This window comes from Ascaphus truei, chromosome 2 (genome assembly GCF_040206685.1).
Source record: "Ascaphus truei isolate aAscTru1 chromosome 2, aAscTru1.hap1, whole genome shotgun sequence".
Classification (NCBI taxonomy): Eukaryota; Metazoa; Chordata; class Amphibia; order Anura; family Ascaphidae; genus Ascaphus; species Ascaphus truei.
Window position 1 is genome coordinate 463,480,387 of NC_134484.1, and position 10,603 is coordinate 463,490,989.

General features: G+C 42.0%; 1 long non-coding RNA gene across 1 annotated transcript; it reads right to left on the reverse strand.

Moving 5' to 3' along the window:
• Window positions 1–747: 747 nt before the first annotated feature.
• Window positions 748–8,935, reverse strand: LOC142488816 (uncharacterized). Its single transcript, XR_012799678.1, has 4 exons — window positions 8,718–8,935; window positions 7,917–8,018; window positions 7,207–7,281; window positions 748–1,197 (listed from the first exon to the last, which is right to left on the reverse strand). It is a non-coding gene; the product is annotated as an uncharacterized LOC142488816 (long non-coding RNA).
• Window positions 8,936–10,603: the final 1,668 nt, after the last annotated feature.

Below are 10,603 nucleotides of genomic sequence, written 5' to 3' on the forward strand. Positions count from 1 at the left end.
AGAGCAGGGGAGCGCAAACTGGGGGGCGTGCCCCCAAGGGGGCGGGGGATTTTTTGGGGATGGCATGGGCGGTTGCAGAGGCTCCACGCTCTTCAAAAGAAATTTAAATTAAATGCCGGGGGAGCGTGTGAGGCCTCAGCAACGCTATACTTACCGAGGTTCAGGTGCACTGTGATGTGGAGCCATGTGACGTGACGTCACACGCGTCCAATGTCGTGCGGGTCACGTGATGTGACGTCACATGACCCCACAGCATCATTGACACAGATCCAAGGTAGGGAGTGGGGGGGAGGGAGAGAGAGCATCCAGGCAGGTGATACAAGGGGGCGCAGCAGTAAACGTTTTTACTCCTGTGGATTAGAGAAAGTCCAACCAGCTAAAGTACATAACTATTTACAGTAGCAGAATAGTTCTTCAAACTCACTATTATATTAAAAGGGTGATGTAACAGTGCTTTTCTCCTGTCTAAGAGTCCAGCAGGGAGCTGGTTAATTTCAGAAGGAGTTAATTCACCATTCTCCACCCGCCTCATCAAGCATGTTTAAAAGTATGTACAGGAAATGATGTCAATAATTTGTTTGTGTCTGTGCAATGAGAGCAAGGATTCCTAGGAATTGCCAATGTGTTTCTCTGAAATACAACGCAAAATCAGCAAGACCAAAAGAAAAGTAAGAATAGGAACTAATCTGGCAAACACACAATGAATAAAGAAATAAATGGGAAGAAGTGAAACATACAATATCCTTCCATATGTTTTTATTGCCTTGAAATATCGTACATCAGGAAAAGCTCTAGTATGTTACATTTCTGAATGAATACAGTAGATGTGGGGATAATGTTGAAATGTTAATTATGAGATGTATGTAAAGGGCATATCTATGACTGGGGAAATATGTTACTGAATGTTCATATTAAGAGTGTGTCAATGAGCAGAAGTGCTGTTAACCCTTTAGCTGCTGTGTGATGAAACAATGGGTTAATAAACACATTTCCTAATGTTTATTGGAAAATAGTCGCGATTTGGAGTAAAATCATCATGATGGTAACAAAGCCCAGAATTCATTGCATTGTTTCTGCCTCGTTCTCCATAGGCATTATTCAGAAGATTGATTCCCTGTGTATGTGGCTCAGAGACCCGGGAAGCAGTGTGCATTTCTTGCAGGGACGTTTTTTACGTGATTGTTTTTCATGAGAATGCTGATAGAGAAACAAAAAAATAATTATCAATAAAGATGCTGTACATTTTTACTAATACACTACAACTGGCAGTCATGCTTAAGTATATATTGTAAAGTAATGTGACACTGAATTCTCATAGGGAGATCATTTTGTGATGCTCCTTTTTACCTAGAATGTTGGCAAAATATTAAAATTTTCAATCACTGAACAAATGTGCAGGAACATTGAGAGGGTCCACAATTCCATCAGGATCTCTTCAGTCTAAATGCAGGCATACTGTATGTATATATCTCCCTACCTCGGCTGTGCTGATGAAGCTGTGTAAAACCGCAGGCATAAACTTAGGGATCCATGTTAAAAGGGATAAGAAACAGTAAGTGACAGACTGTGAGAGCTGATTTGCATATCATTACCCAGAATCCCTGGCTGCAGTGGAATCATTGGCCCGGTGTCATCAAACCACGATGCAGAGAATGGTGTCTAATCTGATGGTAACCGCTTTTCAAGTCAACGACGGGTTCGGCCAGACCCCGGAGTGATACATTTCATCGCACTTTGATGACTCCCAGCCAGTGTATACTGAGAGATAATGGGGGAAGACGGTTTGCAGATGTGTCTGAGACGTGAAAGTGCTCATAAAAGGTATTTTTAGTTTCTATATGTATTTGTGATCTACAGCTTTATATTGTATAACGCAAGTGTAGCCCAGGTACATAACTACCAGCCTCTGTCACCTGAGTTTAAAGAAAAAGATGATATAAACATATGGGGGGATTTTTTTTTTATAAGGGACTAGCTTATATACCCGGCGTTGCCCGGGATTTCATGTCCACGTGTACTGACCCAGTCGTGATGCAGGATGGAGCTGCCAGGACTTAAAACCTGCACGGGTAAGTAATGGGGGTGTGTGTGTTGCTGCTCCTCCTGCTCGTGCGTTGTCCCCCCCTCCTGCCCCCGGTCCCCGTGATTGGCTACACTCTCGGGTCGGGAGGTGGTAGCGGGGGGTGTTCCTTCCCCCTCCCCGGTCCCCATGGCTGCCTTGTTCCTTCCCTCACCCTGCCCCCGCCCGGTCCCTGGTGCTCCCGCGCTGGGCGGGGGGTGTTCCTTCCCACCCCCCGGTCCCCATGGCTGGCTGCCGTTTTCCTTCCCCCCCCCCCTTCCCTTTGCCGGTCACAAACCAACAAACAATTTTTGACAGACAGACAGACAGACAGACAGATAGATCTGTCTGGATACCTAAGATTTAAATGAGAAATAAAACCCGCGCTTATAACTAATATACTAATTAAAGTGCAGCTCCAACTCAATAAAAAAAACAACCTCTAGGTACAAGTAATATGACGAATTTTAGAAAAAAGTGCAAAGACACGTATATTTAACTGCAAAATATGAAGCAATGTGCAAAATCTGCAATGCAGTATATTATTATATAAATGGTATTGTTACCATAAGTGCCTGTGCAGTATATGTGCAAAATATAACACAATGTGCAGAAGCCTGCAATACAATGTAATATTATATACAATGGTGTTATTACCCTAAGTGCTTATGAAACATTTATCATTGTGCTTGGTGTTATTGTGATATAAATTAAGTGTGGTAATTTATCAACAGAACCATAAAAACTGTTGCTCCGTTTCCTTTTCTTTCCAATGGAACAGACAGGTTTATTCCCTCAATTCCTCATGAGGCAGGAGAAAAAGAGAAATAATCCAATTAGAATGTTCCAGTTAGAATGTAACTTGGAGTTTATAGTGTAATGGATACAAAGCGATTACACTCACATTTTGTATAATTCTAAATTCGTTGCACAGGAGTCTTTGGGGGTTTTCAGTGTCCTTAGTCTCAGTCCACACTGTTTCTGTGTCTGTTTTGCATCCTATTGAGCTTGGTGAGCACTGGGGAACGCCAGCAGTTCACCTGGTGCTCACTTCCTTGTTCGTGACGTCATGAGGTCTTGTTTCGCGAGATTTCGGCTGGCTGGTGCTGGAACGTCTGTGAGGACCTGCGTCTGTCTCCCTCTCCTCTGTATGATAGTGGGTGCTCCAAACTCAACGCATTTCGTCACTGGGGCTTTGTCAGGACAGATAATAATATTCCATTGTATTGCAGGCTTCTGGACATTGTGTAATATTTTCCACAAATACTGCACAAACACTTATGGTAACAATACAATTAATATAATTGTAGCCCTGCTTCCTAGCGAACGCAGGCCACTACCATATGCTGTATTACCTGTAGGCTCACAGGGCCTGAGCCTCTGCCATGGAGAGCCTGGGGTACACACAATATTGGTGCCTGTTGGTGCAGCACCTCCATCTGCGACAGCTTCCGCCCAAGGGGAAGTGGGTCTTCGCAGGACTTATATACAACACACCCACACACAGCGATATCCTTTAATCAATTAACTTTACTTGCATATACCATAGGGATTATACCAACAGGTGTCCCTCCCTAGAGGAGACACTATACTCGGCGTCTCGTGAACGCTCACCCTCCCTTCTCCCTACACCGGGTGATCCCACCCCGTGTCCAGTTCCCCTTGGGAATAGTTCCCCCACCCTCAAGTGAGTCAATGGATGTGTATGAGTGTGACTGCGCAGCTACTGTGTCCTGAATGAAGGATGGTACCGTTGGTGCACTTTAGAATTACCTGCCGGGCACTCCAGTACCCGGTGCGGCTACAATCTTCAAAAAGGATCAGCGAGGTTTAGATGACATCACCCATCGGTGTCTAGGGCGATCCCACCCACACACGCTGCGGCACGATAACGGGGTCTGCGCCCAGACCTCCCGCCAACTTAGAACTGTCCCAGCGGTAATAATGTGGCAATAAGGGAACCGGAACCTGACTATGGCCAGTCCCCAGCTCTGCTTGTCTCTACGGGGACTCAGGGCCTAACTGGGCCTGGGGCATGTGGCCTACGTAGGGGGCGGTCTGCCTCCCCACACCGAAGCTCCTTCTCCTCTCCGACCAACTCTGCACAACTCGTGCGCGCAACCACTTCCTTTTCCTCCTGGTCTCGCACCTCATTGGCCCAGGCGCATCACGGGGACCCGCGGGGGCTGCTGGGACCCGTCGTGCGCTACCTCCTTCGTGGGCTCTCTAACCCTCGCTCTGCGCATGCGCAACCTCTGCTATGCTAAGTTGGTGCTGGCGCCAACCACAACATGGCGGCTCCCTTGCGCGGAACCTCCATTATCAGAGTGTTCCCTACTGCAACATTCCCAACCATACAACAAACGAGTGGAAAAAAGGGTCCCGGCTACATAATAATATAGTGAATTGCAGATATTGCACATTGCTTCATATTTTGCACTTAAATACACGTGTCTTTGCACTTTTATTTAGTATTGTAACTAGCAATTTGATGTGTTTTTATAATGGATACCTACAGTAATATGGCTGCCGACAGGAAGTGACCTCTCACCCTCACTGAAGCTACCGTGGCCATCTTGCTTCCTCGCAATTCCTGCCCCTCACTTCCTGATAGGAATTCAGCCTCTCTTTGGCCCTCATTGCCAGCAGCTGCTTCTGGCCTTTAAATAGCAGGCAGTTGTTCCCTGACTTTGCTCGTGCAAAGTACTCAGGACCTGTTCCTGCTTGAGCGCTGTCCTTCCCTCAGTGATTGCCATCTTGTGCTGTACTTCTTCTGCTTGGACTTGACTATCCCTGCCTGCAGCCTGCCTCGACCCCAGAATTGGACTTGACTACCCCTACCTCTGCCCTGTGGGTTTGTATCCTGTCTTGTAGTCAACAACTTTACACAAATGTACTTATATGTACAGTATGTACCGTACTAGATAAACCTTTTGGCAAAAAAAGACACATATAATAGTCTCAAAAACATTAGCTCCTTAAAAAAAAGTTCCATAATGAAATACAAAGTCATCATGAGCTGTTTCAAATCTTTTGATATCATCCTTTTTGAAAATGTAGTTTTATTTTGTCAAATAAAGCCCAACCTATCAATACTTATTACTCAAGATACTTCCCTGCTCCAGAAAACACATTATGACCTATTGAAATGAATTAGCACATTTTCTAACAATTGATTTGGGGGCATAATTAGTAAACTGTGCTTTTCCATAACACACCTTACAGAAACTTCAATGAGCCATAAGGTCAAATGGATAAATATACAGTAGTAGAATAAAAATGCGGCCCCACCTTAAATCCCACAAGATAATAACAAGAAACATGTGAATATCAGGAAAAATAGACTAATACTCTATATGCAATAAGTGCACCTACAGGGTATATACCGTAAATCTGAAAAATATTCTAAACCAAATCTCAAAGATGGGACCAACACCTCCAAACATCAGGGCACACAAACAGGCAACACGTGCAAAAATACCAACATTTATTACACAAAATATAGCAATCCAAAGGAAACGTTGCAGCACATTAAAAACAATTGAAAACCTGCATACTAATATCACTTTAAAACCAGAGACAGAACATAAAACACAGACAAAGCTCAGTTTAAGCACATCCAGTGAGACTCATACACGGTACAGTGCCTAAATATATATGTATAAATATCTAATAAGTAAAATGGTCTTTTAGTTTGACATTTTTGGCCAAAATTGTTGTAAGCCCCTGAGCCAACGGCACGGCAGACCACATATCAGGGGTCCCTAACGCTAATATAAATTCTTAATAACAGGAAGAATGATTTATAGTAAATCTGTCAATATTAGTTGCAAAGTTCTAAGTCTGACTGAAGCTTTTATTAACCTGTACAATTGTACAATTAGGTTAATTAGGTTAATTTTATTAACCTGTACAATTGGCTCAGGGGCTTACAACAATTTTGGCCAAAAATGTCAAACTAAAAGACCATTTTACTTATTAGAAATTTTACATATATATTTAGGCACTGTACCGTGTATGAGTCTCACTGGATGTGCTAAAACTGAGCTTTGTCTGTGTTTTATGTTCTGTCTCTGGTTTTAAATATATATTGCCATGCTCAGTAGCACTCCTCTGTGACACTCATATGCTTATATATATGTTGTGGTTATTTTGGGGGTTTAATAGGAGCTTGTTAGGTGTCCAGTATGTTATACTAATATCACATCAGTGGGGACCCTAAAGTTCACATTATAAAGGATATTCACATGTATACAATAGTTAGTATAATAATAACGCTGTATTATCCCACAAAGAATTCCCATTGAGTCACCTATAGAGAAATAAAATCTGGGTACTGAAATAGATGTAAGTACTTCATAGTAAGCAGAATATTGCCCAGTACAGAAGTAAGTCTAGCATAACTACCAAGGCAAAAAAATGCAAAAACATGTACACAAAGTTATTCCATAATGACACCCTTCCTGAAGTGACAAATAACAATGTGTAATACCAAATAGAAGTTATAGTAGGAGAGAGTTATCAGAGGAATACCATGGCGAAAGGAAGTCAAAAATATGTTAGGCTGTGGACTCATAACTGACCGCGACGAAGAACATGAGCATCTTGTACTGTATGGTGTCTCCTGGACTATGTTATTGCTGTCGAGCCGTGGTATTACTCTGACCCTGCTCTAATACAATAACTTCTATTGGCAATTTAAGCATTATTATTTGCAACTTCAAGAGCGGTTTCATACATTGCATTATGGAATAACGTTGTGCCCATGTTTGTGCATCTTTTTGGCTTGATAGTCATGTTATACATACTCCTTAGTCCTTACTATACATGTGCATATCCGTTATTATTTGTTATTTAGGGACACCACATATTCAATGTTAGTATGTCAGTTTTTAATTGATTTTAATATGCTGCTCTATTTATTATGGATTTACAGTATATATTCTGTGCTATATATGTTGGTCTTTTTGCACTAAATACCTGTTTGTGTGCCCTGTTAGGAGGGTTTCAGTTCCTTCTTTGGGGATTTGATTTGGTATATAATGGGTCATAATGTGTATTATGGCCCTTCAAGGTGCCTGATGGAAAAGCGCAGCTTAGTAAATACGGACCTTTGTACATCTCATAAAAACAATGGGGATAACTACCTGAGACAGTGGGCTGCACATTATGTAATCCTAATTTTTCAGCTCAGTCAGGTATGTATTACAGACTTTAACCTCCTGCAAAAGATAGAACAGGTTACCTGAAGGATTGTTGAATATACAATAAGTCATTGTGGAAAATGATTCCAATAATGAGATATATGTATAATTACTTTGCTCATAGAAAATATCTATGCCAGGGAGGAGCACACTGTAGCAGTGGCAGCCACTGGAAGTCACTTTAGACTTCCGGGTCGGACGCCAGAGTCACGTTCCTCCCAAGTCGTCCTTCTCTGCCGCCATCCAACTCCACTGCCATCCTGCTCTGCTCCACTCTGGCGGGTCGCCATCATCTTCTCCCTCTGCCACCAACCTGCTCCACTCTGGAGGTCATCCGCGCTCCCCATTAAAAAATCTAGCGCCCCTAGTTTGTGCACCCCTGAGTTATAAAATACCACAGTACACTTACTATATACCACTGAACAGAAAACATAAGACGTATAGTTTTAACCAGTTGCCATATCAATTACTGGCGCGAATACAGTTGGCTTAATGAATACATATGAAGTTCTTTATGAGATGGTGATAACAAATGTATATATCCAAAACACATCCCTTCCATCTGGGTGCCTGATGTTCTGTATAGTATTCTTTCTAATTAGTTATTTATCTTTTCTATGCCACTCATTCTAAATAGTTTAATATTTACTTACCCCATCGTGTTTGAAATCACATTCAACAATGTTGTAATTCTCTGATTTTGGACATACAGTCTCTTTGATTTTGAACACCAGCTGCTGTACATTTTCATCCACCTGTGACGAAAACAAACGTATTATGAAAATGTGAGTACTGCTCAATAAGATCAGTAGTAAAGTTTTTACACAACTCAAAATGTATGAAGCATGAATGAATAGCTCAAAATAACTTAAATCTGGCAGTAACATGTTTCACAACACAAACAGCCCCTCAACCCAGCAAGCTCAGAACCCAAACCCACCACACCATATATATTTGTGTCAAAAGTAGTGCTACAGGGATTGTGACCTCATGTACAAAAGACAGACGACAAAACACACGCAGCATGCTTCCACCTACCTCAAAGATAATGTCCATACCACTGAGGTGTGTAATATAGTCCTCGCAGCTACGCGTGTGTGTGTGCGCCCGGTGTTGGGCGTACCCGTTGCATGCGCGTTTAGTTGCTAGGATGCAAGCGGTGACGTGTACTTTTAGGGGGCGTGACTCTGACGCCACAGCGTTAGGTTGTTCTGTGATTGGTTTGCGGCGTGGCAGCAGCACGAAAATACAATTTTATTGTATTTTCCCTGGTCTGCGGCGCCAACGCTCACGGGCGGGCGCGTCTGAAGTATAGCAACTTCAGGCTCATACCCTTCAATTATAATTGACGCGCATGCACACGGTAGTGCATGCGTGAGGACTATATTACACACCTAAGCATTTCCTTTAGCCCATGCTACTGAGCTGTTATAGTGTGAAGAATACATTCTTACCTGCAGGAATGAGTCAGGGTCGTCATTCAGTGGCTTAAATATATAGTTTGCATTTTCCTTCTTATTGTAGATTTCTACCGCCCTTTTAATATATTCAGCATCCCGGATACTGGCAGTGATAGAGAGTTTACTGCAGTAGTCACAGAAAGCAAAAGAAAAGCCTTCCACCAGCTCTCCATCATATGGCTTCTTTGACTAAATTATGTTGGTTTCTAATTCTTAGCTCGTTAGGAAGCACTTTTATTTTGTTCCTAACTTCCTCTTTCTCTAAAATGACATCATGTATATGTTTTGCCTATACAGTGGGAATTGCTTTTTCAAACGGTTCAATGCAAATTTACCCAGTGCAAGATAATTAAGGGAAGTTTTACATCACATTTTGAGATTGACATTTTCTTTAAGCGAAAGGCTACAGACAACGGAAAAAAAATTAAAAAATAAATAACGAACAGCGTTTAGTATAAATCCTTTCCATCGGTACAATAATTACTTTCTTAACCACTTTGCTCATGGTTGAGTAATTGCCCCAGAGGAAAGGAATGGGATAATCAAGAATTCTATATCTTCCTCCAAAATGTTATCTTGTAATACATTAACTTTTATTGTGCACATCTATATCCTAAAGATACATTTAAAGATATTTACAACTCTGAAAAATTCCACGTACAATTAAAAAAAATGATCATGTTAGTGGCCATGATGACGGAAGAGAATACGCTGTTAATACCACCACCAAAATTATGACTCTGCCCATTTGGTAAAGATGAAGTAGGACTTACACTAATCTTGCATGTATGTATGTATATCTTTATTTATATAGCGCCATTTGTGTACATAGCGCATTACATCAGTAATAAACTTGACATAATACATAATGGGAATAACAGATATAAAAGTAACATTAGGAAAAGGAGTCCCTGCCCCAAAAAGCTTACAATGTATGTGGTTAATGACAATACAAATATACTTTAAAAAGCGCTAGACCTAAAATAATACAGTGCCGTGCACAAAGACTAAGCAGCCTGGTAATCTACTGGGGAATATCTCAAAATAAACCTCAAAACATAACATAAAAATACAAATATAGATACGGAACCTGGCGCATGTGTAAAAAAGTGTATAAAGTCCAATAAAGGATATAGTGATAATGTCCTAATTCTTGCAAGCTTGATTGGTCGGCCGATGAGAAATGGACTCAAAATCACAGTTCACAAAGCAAAACAATCCTCTTCACAGTGTATTGTTACCCTGTAGATGTGAGACATGAAACAGAGAGAAAGGATATTGCGCAGTATTGTTTAACAGCCAATTGTACCCTTATTCTCTGAACTCAATGAATTGCCTACTTACTAGAAGTAGGTAGGTCGCATACAGGGGAGAGAAACTGTGCTTGGAGCTTTCCGGGTCCCAGGAGTCTTCGGAATGGCACGAACCCCGCGTGGTGTCCTCGGCTTCTGTGGATATAGGAAAGGTCTCCCTCTCAGGAAAGATGTCTCCTGGGTCTGTCTTAGGGTTCCTGTAACTTATTCTCCGGTGAAGGATGAAAAAGGGACAGAGGATTGCGCAATAATAAAAAACTTTAATGACGCCTACCTAAAACAATAAAATATTTACAAAGGAAGGTGAGTGTAAATTCAATTAAGAAGTGCCCGACCCAGCACACCCAGCAGCCGCGTTCAGTCTCTGAATGTCCTTCCCGGTATCGCGTGTACCTCGCGTGGTTCCGGCGCGTTCTTGACTGGCAGCTGGAGTGTCTAGGGCAGTACCTCTTAGGCTTAGGGCACCTAGAAATAAAATTCATTTTGCCCCTAGATGTTAGGAACCCCCTCACTTGACCCCAACAGGGTCCAAGCAGTAATGCCGGCGAGGAGGGTCCTACCATTGAG